The sequence below is a fragment of the Phyllostomus discolor genome, chromosome 7 (assembly GCF_004126475.2).
Source record: "Phyllostomus discolor isolate MPI-MPIP mPhyDis1 chromosome 7, mPhyDis1.pri.v3, whole genome shotgun sequence".
Classification (NCBI taxonomy): Eukaryota; Metazoa; Chordata; class Mammalia; order Chiroptera; family Phyllostomidae; genus Phyllostomus; species Phyllostomus discolor.
In genome coordinates, this window is record NC_040909.2 from 68,934,062 (window position 1) to 68,950,165 (window position 16,104).

Consider the following 16,104-nt stretch of genomic DNA (forward strand, 5'->3'; position numbering starts at 1 on the left):
GCTCTTTGCCTTGGCACAGTAATTGTATAAAATGTATTCTGAAATGTAAGAAAGGCAATGAAATATCACTAATCTATTATTTTCCATAAATATTATGAAAATAATTAAAATTTTTGGCATTATTGTAAAAATACTTATAGTAGCACTAGTAATATTTCAACCTTACTCACTTGAGGTGGAACATGTTTTTAGATAGTTTACAACTTAAACACAAATACTGACCTCTATGGTTAGAGCACCCTGCTACATGTATGTTTTTAGCTGCCACTGGAAAATCTAACTGAGGTTGTCATTTTATTAGAGCACATTTTACTTTGTAACAAAATGCTCTGATGTTTGGAAATCTGAGTTAAAAACTCTGTTTCATTAAACATAGTAATCACTTCTTGGCATCAAATCAGTAGATGATTCTTCACAAGGAAGGCATTTAAATATTATTGATAATTTAAACTTGGAGTTATTCTAAAGGCTGAAATATTGGTAGTTTAGGTCTCAATGCCAACTACTGACAGATACAATTTTGGGCAAATTATCAAATATTGTTTTGTACTTCTTTTAAAACCAATTTCCCCAAGCTGTGTTCTACAGAAATCAATTTTATGACATTACTCATCTAGGGAATACTTATTATCTTATTTTAGCCTCTTGATGATTCACAGTGTTTTGCGCTACTCCTAGAAATTAACAAGAAATGTGGTAAAATTGTAGGTGATGTAAGTGTAAATGGGATGCATGTCTCCCTTATGGATAAAATAAATAAATTTCAGTGTATAAGTTGTGTTGCATCTATTTCAAATGTCACAAGACTTTTTCTTTTGTTTTCTGTATCTAGACGACTCTCCAGAATGGTGAGATTGCCAGAGAAGTGACTTCTGATAAAAGAAAAGTATTGCTCTACTTAAACTCAAGTAAGATTATTACTTTTCAATATACCATTGTGAATAAATGAAAAAAACCCTCTGTTTACATTTTTATAAGAGAGTCATTTTCTTCATTATTAAGTTCTATGAAGCTTCTTTATCTGTTTGAATACAAATAGCAAACTTAAAAAAATATCCTGGTATGGGTAGGGTAAGAACATTTCAAATGCATGGTGATGTTTAATAGTCAGACTGTATTTGGACATATCTTCCTACATACTCATTTAAACAGCTACATTGGATTGTTGTTACTTTAGTGAGCATCATTCAGAGGAATGATCAATATTAATCAGCTTTTCAAAAGCTTATTTTATGTGAAGGCATCTGTAACTCCTTACCAAGATGAGGACTAGTATCACACATTTCTGTGAATGCTGAAATCCTGCATACCTTTATGCAATAAAGGTAGATATGGAATAATCCAAAAGAGGGGCTTGGCAAAGTGCTTGTTAAAATGCTTCATACCACTAGAGCTTAGGGAACTATCACATCCTCATTTGTTAATTTAGAACAAAGGATGGAAAGTGTGAACTTGTAAAATAAATTAAACATAATTTCAGAGAAGGAGCATGAGTCAGGAAAGACACCAGTGTGAAGATAAATATCATCTATGATGTTGGTGCTAGAATGAACGTCCTTTTTGGGAGTATCCAAACTGTATTTGCTATAAAGATCAGAATGTGGCTGCCAAAGCTTTGGATAGAAATGGCTAAAGCTCTTATCCTAATAATTGTTAGAGTATATTTGAATTTTTATTTTCTGACAGTATAAAGATTTCCAATGTAGTGTTAGTGAGAATCATAAAACTCATTGTCATCTATTATGTTTAAATAAATACAAACACTTAGAGTATTGTGAATATTGTGGTATTAAATACTATTTGAATGTAATATTAAAATTGCAAGAATTTTTCAGTATATATCTGTGTTATAAAAACCATAGACTATTAAGAATGGATGCATTGTTGCAGAAAGCTTATTATTAGATTATTTTGACTGGGCTCTCAAAGGTTATGGCAAGGTACAGAGACAGTTAGGATTACAGACAATTGGGTCTACATTTGCTGTTATTACTAAACATTCTTTTAAATATGGAAAATGTAGTGTGCTGTGTTTGTCACAGTATTGCCCATACATGGATGGGTTACTAATAGATTGATTGTGGTTTCCTCAACTAATCCCTACCCACCTGTACCCAGGTAGCTTTTCCTCATCAATTAAATACTGTATTATCGTTATTTGAATAAACTCAGAAAATGCTATCACATAGTTTCGTAGGAAGCAACAAGAACACATTCTAGTGCACCAGAAATGCTGGGTTATATTCAAGGATTTTCATAGCTAGGCCTTTTTTAATAGTAATACGTTTTTCTTATTACATTACCATAGAGAAGCTTGATGAAAAACAGAGAGAGGAAAATAACATTGTTTAACAAAATTGAAACAGGGGTGGGTGATCTAAAACAATCTGTTTTCCCTACCACTGCCTTGCCTTAACTCTGAATTTATTCCTCCTTTCCCCAACACTTTAAACTTGATGAATATTTATATTTCCTGGAACCCTATGATTCCTTGGTTTCTTGACCTTTCATTTAGAAATCCATATGAAAAAAAAAACTAAACAGAGACAGAGAGCAAAATTTAGAAGTGGAAACTATACAGATTATGCTGTGAGAACTATAATGGCTACATTATTGCTCTCCAAGATATGGTCATTTATTACCTACTTACAATTTCCCAGTGCCACATGTAGCTCTGCATGTTTTCACTTCACCATTGTGTTAAAATATGGTATACTGTAAATCCTGACAGAATCCCAAGAAAGTTTACATATAAATGAAGAAAAAGAGAAATACAGTTGTAAGGAGAGTAACAACAATTTGAGGGTGACTATTTTAATTCCCAGAGCACCTTCTTTTACAATCACAACACATAAATATTTTTATTACAAATGTATCTGGATGCATTTCAAACATTTTTCTCTCTTCTTAGGTAGATATTTTTGCCTCCCATGTTGTTTTTTAAAGAGTTTAATATACTTTATGGAGAAATAACACATTTGAATTAATATTATTTTGAAAGGGGATGAATAAAAAGGAAAAACTGTTCACAGTATAAGAAAACATAGCCTACTCACATTCCCTATATTCTGGTACTTTGCACATAAGAAATATTTTAAAACTATATATATGTCTCAGCATGCAATGTTAGTGATTTTTATAGTCTCTCATCTGACCTGTAGTATTTTATTTGCATCTCCCATGTTTCATCCATGCTCATATTTGACCACATTTAAAGCTAGTCTGGTTTCACACAGTAATGGAAAATAGCCCCATGAGCAAAAGCAAGCTGGATGTCTATTGTGTGAGCAGATGCCCAGCTGGATGGCCTGACCCTGCTTTGTGCTTGCTGACTTCCCTTCTTGGTTAGAGGACTGCTCTGTCTTTCTGGCATCTTCTCATTGCCAGGACAAAATTACTATAATATAAATACTTAATATTTGAACAAATAAATTTAATCCTATTGCTGCTTTTCTATGCTTTGAGAATGTTTGAGCCATCTCACCTTGTACTTTAATTGGCCTTTTCATGCTCTGTCCCCTCTTTGTGTTCCACATTGCACCTATCCAGAGGATGCATCTTCTGTGGGCTCATTTGCTATCAAAGCTATTAATGAAATTTCCAGTGTTTTCAGGCATGTTTGAGATATTAAAAGTCACTAGCAGTACTGGTAAAACATATTTATTTATTTTGGGTTAAGTGGGTGAAGTAGGTAAAAACTACCCACCTCCTTCCAGGACCACATGAAAATAACAGCTAAACTACACAACCATGCTTTATAATCGTCTGAAATCTAACTGAACACAAGTCCTATAACTAGATATATAGAAGAAGCCATGTCAAGACTGATAGAAAGGGTGGAGACATGGAATGAGCTGGTCCCACACCACCATGTGGCAGTTAAAAATCCAGAGAGATATCTCCACTGTAGAGGAACCCCTGAGAAGCCCTGCCCCACACTCTCTACCTAAGCATTTCAGTGTGGGGAAACAAAGTCCAGATAACTTTTGGCTGTAAAACCCAGTAAGGTTTGTGTCTGAGACACAGGACTTCTGGAGACCCAGGCTTTCCTCTTAAAGGGCCCACTCATAGACTTACTTGCTGATGGCAACAGCTCAAAAAGTGCACATGCAGAGGAGAAACTGAATTCTATTGCATGGTTTTAGGGTGAGTGCTAGAGAGTCAGGTTTCTTCCAGAAAAAATTGCTATCAGAGCAATCGTTCCTTTGTTAAAGCCCTCACTCCCCTACCATGTAGAAGAAGGCAGGCACTGTTCATCCTGCCTTGGTGATTTCCTGAAACCCTGCCTCACCCAACCTGAGAACCCACCAAAGTGATCCCAGTAGTATTTCCATGTAACTGGCCTGTTTTGGTTTGTGCTGTGGGCTTTCTTAACATCTCTCAAAGTTTTACAAATCCCAGATAAGGAGGGTATGTCTCAGGATGCCCAATACATCTTACTAAGCAGCACCAAGACTGACAAGAGTAGCAGCCAACCACAATGAGTAGCTTACCCTCTACTAGGTACCTCCAAGCCCATGAAAAGTGGTAACTATCTGCAGATCACTTTGTAGCTCATACCAGGCAGTGGCTGATCTTGGCCCACTCAGAGCCCTTCTCAGGATGCTTCAGAATCAATATACTTAGTGGGCAGCTTCAGACCACAACAGATATCACCCAACTAATTCTACAAATGGCACACCAAAGTGGATTAGCATGCACTAGAGTCCTGTGAATCTTGCTCAGGGTGGTCAATTCTTGCATAACCACTTCTCCACTGTAGTCATGACCAGTCCTTCCAGCCAATCAGCTTAAGGGACATTCCCTCCAATTGACATGCCAACTGAAATCAAGGGTCAGCTACAACAGGAGTACTCACACAACCCAGACAAAGGACACACCTGATGCACCTGGCTCAGGTGACCAGGATAACTGTGTCACTGGCTCCACAGGACTGCATAGGCTACTCTCTGCCAAGACTGGGGGATGTAGTAGCTCTACCTAATACACAGAAACAAACACAGGGAGGCAGCCAAAATGAAGAGACAAAGAAACATATCTCAAATTAAAACACAGAACAAAACTCCAGAAAAAGAACCAAACAAAATGGAGATAGGCAATCTACCAGATGCACGGTTGAAAACACTGGTTTTAAGAATGGTCAATGAACTTAGGGGAAGAACTGATAGTCATAGAACAATAATAAAGAGATAGGAAACAAAAATAGAGATAGAAAGTACCATACAATCTCACTTATGTGTGGAATCTAATGAACAGAAAAAAGTGGCAAACAAAATAGAAATAGAGATATGAATTCATGAAATAGACCGACAGCTGTCAGAAGGGAGAGGGGACTTTATGAAAGAAGGTGAAAGGATTAGCCAAAGAACATATATGCATAATCCATAGACACGGATAACAGTGTGATGATGGCCAGAGAAAAGGGTGGATGGGGCTAGGTAGAGGTGGGTAAAGGAGGGCTAGTAAATGTGACATGTGTCATTGTATCAGCAATAAAAATAAAGCAAAAAAATCATAAAAATCAATTACTCAGAAACAAAAATGCATTAACTGAAATGAAGAACACATTAAATATTAGATGAAGTAGAGGAACAAATCAGCATTTTGTAAGACAAGGAAGCAGAAAACATCTAATCAGAATAGCAAAAAGAAAAGAAATAGTTCAATAAATGAAGATAATTTAAGGAAACTCTAGGACAAGTTCAAGCATACCAACATTTGCGTTATAGGAGCGCCAGAAAGAGGAGTGAGAGAGCAAGAAATTGAAAACCTATTTGAAGAAATAATGCCAGAAAGCTTCCAAAAAATGTTGAAGGAAATAGATATACAAGTTCAGGAAGCACAGAATCCCAAACAAGATGAACCCAAAGAGGCCACACTAAAATACTTCATAATTTAAATATCAAAGGTTAAAGGCACAGAGAGAATCCTAAAAGCAGCAATAGAAAAGCAATCAGTTACCTACAAGGGGGATCCTATTAGAATGTAAGCTGATTTCTCAACAGAAACTGCAGCCCAGAAAGGATTGGCAAGAAATATTCAATGTGTTGAAAAGGAAGGACCTATAACCAAGATTACACTCCTCAGCAAGGCTATCATTTAGAATTGAAGGACAGATAATGAACTTCCCAGACAAGAAAAAGTTAGAGGAGTTCATGACCACCATCTGGTATTATAAGAAATGTTAAAGGGTTTTCTTTGAGAAAATGAAAAAAGGAAATATCAACAATATTAATAATAAAATGGTAATAGCTACATACCTATTGATAAATACATTAGTTACAAATGGATTAAATGCTCTCAACAAAAGACCTAAGGTGGCTGAATGGATAAGAAAACAAGATCTGTACATACGCTGTCCTATAGAACTGTTTCAGATGAAAAGAGACACACAGATTGGAAGTAACAGGAGGAAAAAATATTTCATGCAAATGAGAACAAACAAACAACAAAAGCTGGAGTATATTTAAATGAGATGAAATAGGTTTTAAAACAAATACTATAACAAGAAACAAAGAAGGACCCAGCAATTCTAATTCTGCATATTTATTTAAAGAGACTCAGAACACTAATCTGAAAAGATATACACAAACATTTTTATTGCATCATTTTTTACAATAGCAAAGAAATTATCAAAAATGTGGAAGAAATCTGAGTGGACACTGATGTGCGAATGGATGAAAGTGAGGTGGTATACATATACAATGAAATGTTAATCAGTCATATAAAATAATGAAATCTTGCCATCTGTGAAAACATGGATGGACTAGAAGGAATTGTGCTAAGTGAAATGGGTCTGACAGAGGAAGATAAATGTCATGTAGTTTCACTTATATGTGAAAAGTAAAAAAAAATAAGTGAATAAATAAAACAGAAAATTATAGATAGTCTGACCAGTGTGAGGTAATATTTCACTGTGATTTTAATTTGCATTTCTCTGATGAGTAGTGATGTTGGGCATCTTTTCATATGTCTATTGGCTGTCTGTCTGCATGTCCTCTTTGAAGATGTATCTATTCAGGTCCTTTGCCCATTTTTAATTGGGTCATTTCTTTCTTTGTTTTTTTTTTCTTTTTTATGTGTTGAGTTTTATAAATTCTTTATAAATTTTGGATAGTAACCCCTTTTCAGATGTATCGAGATATGTTCTTCCATTCAGTGGGTTGTCTTTGTATTTTGTTGATAATTTCTTTTGCTTTGCAAAGACTTTAGCCTGATGTAGTCCCATTCATCTTTTCTTTTGTTGCACTTGCCTGAGGAAATATATCAGTAAAAAATACTGCTATGAACAATGTCTGAGATTTTACTGCCTAGCTTTTCTTCTAGGATTTTTATGGTTTCAGGTCTAACATTTAAGTGTTTGATGCATTTTGAATTTATTCTTGTGTATGGTGTAAGAAGGTGGTCTACATGCATGTATCTCTCCAATTTTCTGCAAGCATCTCTCCAATTTTCCTGACACCATTTATTGACAGACTATCTTTAGCCCATTGTATGTGCTTGCTTCCTCTGTTATGTAGTAATTGACTATAAAGGGATTGGGAAAAGTGAGTGAAATAGGGAAAGGGATTAATATGTTCAAATTTCCAGTTATAAAATTAGTTTTAGGAGTTTAAGATACAGCATAAAAATATAGTTCATAATATTATAATACCTATGTTATATAGTCTGATAGGTATTATTCTCATTGGGCTGATCCCTTTTCAGTTATAGAACTGTCCAACCATTACATTGTACACCTGAAACTAGTATAATATTGTATGTCAAATGTAATTGAAAAAATAAAATTTATTTAAAAGATCTTTATTCCTAGTTTTGTGTATCATGCCTATCATAACTCTGTTGTCTATCATTGATAAAATGACACAATTGTAAAAGGCAAAAAAGAAGCCTACACTTGAACTCAAAACTGACTTCATATTCTGGGCAACTTTTTAAATGTTTAAAAGACAGAGACTGTGAACCACTCTCTGTCACTTGAATATGGGGCCTGCATCCCATACCACTCATCTTGTTTCTTCTTCCTGGAAATTTCCAATTAGGAGACATTAAGGATTACAGAAATTCTGTGATATCAAAAAGCCACACGTTATATTTTGACTACAGGGATACTAGAGCCGGTGGATGTGTTCTCCTCTCTTCTTTCCTTAGAAGTGTTGTCCTGAGAAACTATATTCATGGGAAACTTATGGCTTGCCCCATATTGTCATAACCTCTAATCTGACCCAGTCTTTCACCCTTTCTGTTTCTCCTGAACCTTCTAAATGTTCCCTGTATGACTTACCTGTTACCATCAGGTATTTTAGGCATTCCATCATGGCCATCTTGTTCACCAGCCCATGAAATATGACAATAAGGGTTTGGGAAAGAGCCTGACTGACTTTACAAAATAAGTCATTTTATCCTCATTATTAAGATTATTTCTCTGCCTAGGTCACTTATTGGGCATGATTCATACATATCTTCCCATTCTGTGATGATTGGAGTGGATTAACCACATACCTCTTTCCCAGTTCTCCTTGTACCAATATTGCAATCATATTTCTTTAATTCTTTACTGTTTCAAATGATTAACCTCAATTAATAAATCAACCAGCTCATAAAACAGTATGTATTTCTAGGCAAAATAAACAAGAAGGTGTCTGATCCAAATTCAGTCTACTGAGAGTATTTTCCTTCATGATAGTCTTCAGGATTATCCTGGAGGTCATTGTGCTATAGCTGTCCACTTGTGAATAGTTCCTATATATCCTGCAAATATGTCTTATAGGTACATCAACCTGGCATGTTTTGTCCTTGGTCAACTATTTATAGGAACTCCCCATCAGGCTATAGATATAGGCAGAGAGAGAGAGAAGGCATTGTAGAGTTGACTATAGGCCTTTGGGCCACTTTTTTCATTCGATGTGATCCTCAGGTCCTGCTCAGGCCCAGTGGTATATATATCACATCACTTTGGTGATGTTTGCTGATGTACACACTCAGTGTTATGGTTTCTGGGGGGCTATAAAGTACTCAGTTCATAATGTATACAGAAAAACTTGGTGGCCTATGGTTAAATGTTTACTCTTTTCTAAGTCCCTATGAAAGACCTACAGCTGCTTTCTTTAAAGGAGAGTCGTTATACATTGAGGATGATAGAGCTTTGTTCCAAAATTGTTCCAAAATTGAATTACATCACTGTAATTCACAGAGCAGGGCCTGCTAAAACTCAGACTGCCACTGGAACTCCAGGGACCCCCACTGGCTGCCACTGGAACTCCAGGGACCAGCAGATCAGCTAGACCACAGGACCCAGAAGGCTGGATCTGTTGCCAAGATTTCTCTTGTTCTGAGTTCCATTTAAAACTAGCAGCATATCCCCAAATGAAGTATATCTTTCCTCCCAAATCCAAAGATGGCCCAGTAGGAGAAGTACAAAAAGCCAGAAACAAACTTGTCATTTACCTTGTAAGGGATATTTAACAAGCTACAGACAACTGGAGCCTAGAAACTTTGGAAGCAAAATAATTAAGCCAACAGAAACCCCATGAATTTAAGGATAAAATTCATAAAATGAAAATACTTGCTTAATTTTACCCAATAGGACTTTATGATTTTTGAATACCCTTAAGTATCAGAGAGTAGTGGTTCTCAAACAGAGATAAATCAAAATCACCCAGAGGGCTTATTGAAAGTATGTCTCTGGGCCCCAAGCACAGAGCTTCCAATTCTGTATATCTAGGATGGAGCCTGAGAATTTGCATTTCTAACAAGTTCCCAGGCATTGTTGATACAGGGACCATGCTTTGAGAATCATTAGAGACGGCAATGGATGATTTATATTAGAAATCCAGTTATAAGTTGACTCTACTGTGATTTGTCACTGATAACTGTGTTTTATTTCTAAATGACATTCAGACTCCAGGATACCAGGTGCACTGTGAGAACCATGCTGGAACTCTTGTGTTAATTTGCTTGCATCTAGGTACCATGTGATATTTACACAGTAGAATTCAACACAGTATAGTTCAGAAAAGACAAATTTGTAAGTATGAATATTGAATATTCTACATATAACATATGGTATCTTTACAAAAAAGTATAAAAACAAAAAAGACAAATGTTATTAAAATGATATTTGTAGCAGATATATGAATTATTTTTGAAACATTCTAAATTATAACCTGTGTTAAACTCTAATCTAATTCTCCTATCGAGTATATTTGAATCAAAGTTATTTTGTGAACAATGGAAATACATTTGGTTATGTTATGGGTACTCCCTATTTTCTATGTGAAAACTAAATTACCCATAACAGTTATTTCATAGCTTTCATTCATTTATTCATCCTTCCAAAAAGTATGTGTTGAATATCCACCATATACCAGGTTCTTTGTTTACCATGGAAATTCAAAGATGGGAAGGATATAAACGCTACCTTTATGAGGCTCACAGTTCAGTGATTTCTAACTGAGTCTTTACAGAGGAAGGCCTGCATTCTGCCTTTGCTTCTTCCTAGGATAATTCTATGTTTCATTATATATATATAATGGCCCCTCTAGTGCAAAATTTAGCTGTTAACTGTATTCTACAGTCCTCACATCCCTCAACTAAGGAGGTTGGTTAGAACAAAAAAGGTAGTAAGACTTATGTTCCATATTTTCTGCTCTTAAGATTACAATTCACATTTATTTTTATTCAGTGTGTCAAATTAAAAAATAGAATACAGAGGTATTTTAAAATATTTCCAAAAGATATTTTCTGTCATAAACTCCAATGGCTACTATAGCACCCTAACCTGTTTTACTAACTTAAGAGTCAATAACTATGTATAGTTAAAATTAAAAGACATAGTGATTTAAGTCTGCTGTTGACAACATTGGTAATACCAATAAGGGTATGGCTATGTCCAATCAGTTTGAAATACTTAGCTTCCATTAATTTCAATTATTTCTCTTTGAGAAAAGAAATACAGAATTAGCTTTAACTAGCCAGCAGATTATGTCAAATGGATATTTTTCCCCCTTTGAAAATCTTAGAAAGGTATTGTCACAGCACATACTATTTTTTTCTTTAAACATTTGTCAGTGCCTTGTACACATGTATTGTTTCAATAAAGCTTCCTGCACAGTCTTATAGAAGATTCATAAGCCATTTTAACATCCCTGTCAACAAACAGCACATGACACAGAAGTGAAATGCCTGGTCATTTGGGGCAAGAGCTACTGTTAGCAAGATAGTATAACAGGCTCTGAGTGAGGAAGCAGCCACCCGTTCACTTTCAGTAGAAGACACAAGGCAGCCAGAGTATCTGTAGGAAGAGGTAGAATGACAAGATAATAAGAGTGAATGGGGCATAGATAGAATGGTGCAATTACACTACAAACAGCCTTTCATTGCTGTTATAGCCTGCTGGGTTAGAGTATTTTCTAGATGTGCAGTTTGTTATTGTTTCTTATACTGCTCTTTTCAAATTTTACCATTTCAGCATTTTCTATTTTATCTGTCTTACCATATATTGTACTCATTCTTTATAAAGCTTATTTGTTTATGGGACTTTTAGTCCCATAAAAACAAACAAATAAAAACAAACAGAAAAATTTTAAGTTATGATTTTTAATATTAGGCTGAGAATCACTAGAAAACAAGGTCTCTGTGATGTCAAACTCCCTGCATTATATGGGGCCATTTGGTAATGGTAAGATCAAGATTTTACTGTAAAAATTATTTTTTTTAATTTTATTTAGTTTATTGTTTTTCAAGTTCAGTTGTCTCTATTTATCTTCATGCCCTCCCCCTGCCTCAGCCCACCCCAACTCCCATCCTCAATCCTAACCCCTTTGGATTTGTCCATGGGTCCTTTTATACATGTTCCTTAAGACCCTTCCCTTTCTTTCCTATATTATCCCCCTCTGCCTTCCCTCTGGTTACTGTAAGTCTGTTATTTATTTCAATATTTCTCTTTATATTTTACTTGCTTGTTTTGTTGATCAGGTTCCACTTATAGGTGAGATCATATGTTATTTGTCTTTTACTGCCTGGCTTATTTCACTTCGCATAATGCTCTTCAGTTCCATCCATACTGTCGCAAAGGGCAGAAGCTCCTTCTTTTTTACTGCTGCATAGTATTACATCATGTAAATGTACCATAGCAACGAAGACCACTATTTTCATTCTTATTTTGGCTCATCAGAATCAATAGTGTAGGAAAAAGGTAAAATGCTTTGCAAATTTTGTTAATTTTTAGACATCACAAGAGCACAATTTGAAACAGCTTGGCAAATCACTTATGTTGCTCTCATTGATTAATTAGCTGTAAATTATAAATTATATTGAAAAAAAACATACCTTTAATTGAAGAAAACCTATTTTTTAGATTAAACCAATGATACTAATTATAATTAAATGTTTTAATTTAATTTAATTAATTTAAGTTAATTTCACTAAATTATTATATTATGATAGAACAATAAAAAGGCAGACTCTCTAAATTTGCTGCATTTTTTTTGTCTTAGTATTTACTGAATTACACAGAATCATAGAATTCATGAGATGGCTAAATGTGACCTAATCTGTGAGACCAGCCAGTCTGGGCCTGGCCACAATGTCCTGAGTAAAACACCTAGCATGTCAGACACTCATACTGAGCAAGGCAGAAAAATAACAAACAGGTTTTGATTGTTTTAGAACAAAACCAGAAGCAGTTTGGTGTTGCCAGATTTTACCTGGCCTGAGATAAATGAGTCTCTGACTCAAATCATCTACTTTGTGAATTTCATCACTTTACTTACTTTACTTGGGCCTTAGTTATTTTACCTATAGAGTAAGTTAGCCCCATTCCAGTGCTACATTCTAATTATGCTTTGTCCTAGTGTTAAGGTGTGGGATTATCTCCAGCAGCAAAATATTAATTTAATCAGGTCGTTCTTTTCTAAATATGTTTACTTGCTTTATTAATTTATCATATTAATAAAAGTGATAAATCTATACTATATCTCAAATACCTTTAAACAAGTAAAGTGAGCAATTTATGCAGTTATTTGTCCATTTATTTTAAAACTAAGTTTGTTTTTTCAAAGAAAGTATCCTCCTTTTTAAAAAATGATTTTATTTATTTGTTTTTAGAGAAAGGGGAAGAAAGGGAGAAAGAGAGGGAGAGAAAAATCAATGTATAAAAGATACATCTAGTGGTTGCCCTTTGCACACCCCCAACTGGGGACCAGGCCTGCAACCCAGGCATGTGCCCCCACCAGGAATTGAACTGGTGACCTTTCAGTTTGCAGTCCAGCGCTCAATCTACTGAGCCACAGCAGCTAGGGCTGAGCTTCATTTTTAACTTTAAAAAATACTAAAGCATCAGTTTTACTTAGACTATCCCTATGATTTAGATTCATCTTTTATCACTTGAAAGCTTTATTTTCAACTAGGATGATTATGTTGCTTTAAGTAGTTTGTTAAAATGTTTGAGTACTCATATCTTCCTAGTTTAATTATAAACATAAAAAATTCTTGGTAGAAATATATATCAGTATAGTTTAATAAAATGACCATTATTCCAATTTTGCTGTTACTGGAGTTTAAAAAGGGACACTTATTCTCTTTCTATACAACATATAATTCTCAGTTTCTATGAGTTGAATATGTAAGATGGGAGTTTAATATTGTTTTTAGTTACAAAATATATAAATACTTCCTATTTGATAACTATCTTTTATGAAATACACCCTACTAGTTGTTTGACATATGATACATCATTTGATAATTTGAATAAATGAGATGTCATAGATAAAAATATGCCCTGGCTAGTGTGTCTCAGTTAATTGCAGCATCATCTCATAACCAACCAAAGGGTTGCAGGTTTGATTCCTGGTCAGGGCACATGCCTAGATTGCAGGTTTGATCCCTGGTCTGGAGCATGTAGGAGGCAACCTGTCAGTTTATCTTTCACAACTTTGTTTTTCTCTCTCCCTTTCTCTCTCTGCAAAAGAAAAAAAAAGTGTCCTCAGGTGATGAAAAGGAAAATAAATCTAAGAAAAAATCATATAACATTATTGGAAACAGGCCAAAATCCTACAAATGAGCAAGATTTGTTTTCAAATAAAATGTTATGCATTTTGTTTATTTAAATCTAGAAATGGCTTAATAGAGAGTTATAAAGTATAACAGTGTATATTACTTTTAAACTACTGGAAACTCTATTTCTCACCATTGCCCTATATTCATATTGTCACAAGTACCCCCTATACATCAAGGATTTAGAAGAAATACCTATGACTTACATTGAAATAAAAACATATTCCACACCATATGTCAAAATGTGTTATTTTATCTTGGCAAAGAAAGGGTACCGGTAATCAACTTATTGACTTAAATTTGACAATATATTTAATTAAAATCATTTTTTGGAGACACATCTCATTATAAACATTTTTGTGTCTTGCCATTAAAATTATTCATTGCATATCATTTATGGTTAAATTTGTTGCATGAATTTAGGTGATGAATGAAAAGATTCCATGTGAGCTATTCTTTATTTGAAGAAAAATGAAATGTAATTTATATTCAATGTGAAAATATTTTAGTGGTAAAAACCTTGATGGTGTTGACTTTAAAATATTATTTATTTCTAAAATATGAGTCAGATTCCCATTTGATAAGTTCTTCAAGAAATACTTAAGATGTAAGATGGTGTACTAAAGCAGACAAATTTTAGTTTATATGTTACAAAAAAGTGGATTTATCCTGCCAAGGTATAATGAAATGTATGCATATTTTCATCATTGATTGGAGTTCCTTTATCATTTTATATAACCTTCTTATTAACAGTAAGTTTCCACAGTCACAGCAACAACATTCTCTCTGTAATTTTATTTTAGCACTTTGTTTTAGTTATCTATTGTTGTGTAATAAACTAGCACAAACTTAGTGACTTAAAACAACGCATATTTATTATCTCAAAGTGTCTGTGGGTCTGGAATCCTAGCATAACTGGTCTGGGCCTTGGCTTTAGGCATTTATTGGGCTGTATACTGTAGGTGTTAGCCAGGGCTGGAGTCTTGCAGAAAGTTGTCAAAGTTGTTTCTGATCCACTCATTTTTGTTATTTATTCAGGACCCTTCTCTTCAAGCAAATTGAATAAACTTAAGAAGGCATCAAAAATTTAAAATACTTAACATGATATAAGGAAGGATGATCATTTAATACAGTACAGGTGACTAATATTGGAAGTTTTTTTATTGTTCAAATACAGTTGTCTCCATTTCCCCACCACTACTCTTTCCCACCCCATCCATCCCCACCTCCCATCCTGGATCCTATGCCTGTTTGGCTTTTTCAATGGGTCCCTTATACATGTTCCTTGATGACGCTTCCCTTTCTTTCCCCGCATTACCCTCCTCCCCTCTGGTTTCTATCAGTTTTGTTCTTTATTTCCATGTCTCTGGTTCTATTTTGCTTGCTTTGTTTTATTGATTAGGTTCCACGTATAGGTGATATCATGTGGTATTTGTCTTTCACTGCTTGGCTTATTTCACTTAGCATAATGCTCTCCAGATCCATCTGTGCTGTCAAAAAGGGTAGGAGGTCCTTTCTTTCTGCTGTATTCCATTGTGTAAATGTACCACAGTTTTTTGATCCACTCTTTTACTGACGGGCACATAGGTTGCTTCCAGCACTTGGCTATTGTAAATTGTGCTGCTATGAACATTGGGGTGCATAGGTTCTTTTGGATTGGTGTTTCAGGATTACTAGGATATAATCCCAGCAGTGGAATTGCCTGGTCAAAAGGTAGTTTCTTTTTAAGTTTTCTGAGGAAATTCCACGCAGCTCACCATAATCCTGGGGGGCGCTTTTTTTGAGAGACTTTAGAAGTGCCCCAGGATTATGGTGAGCTGCATACATAGCAACTATTTAAGGAAAACAACAACAAAGCAAAATGTAAGAAACAATGCAGAAATGTTTATTTGTGAGGTAATTGGTTGCATTGCACAACTTCAGAAATGGTTTATTTAGATAAATAATTTTTTAGTTCAGGCTGACATATTTCAGCCTAGTCAAAGGGAAAATTCATCTATAGGTTCTTCAGAAAATGCATATTCTAAAGCCATCAACTAACCTTAACAA

At 34.8% G+C, this 16,104-nt stretch overlaps 1 protein-coding gene across 2 annotated transcripts in view; it reads left to right on the plus strand.

Annotated features, from left to right (window-relative positions):
* Window positions 1–16,104, plus strand: part of SNTG1 (syntrophin gamma 1) — a 795,508-nt gene that overhangs the window by 190,850 nt on the left and 588,554 nt on the right. For both annotated transcript variants that reach the window (XM_028518478.2, XM_028518479.2), the window contains one exon: window positions 833–908. The gene's annotated coding sequence lies outside the window, so the exon portion shown is untranslated. The remainder of the gene's footprint in view (window positions 1–832; window positions 909–16,104) is intronic.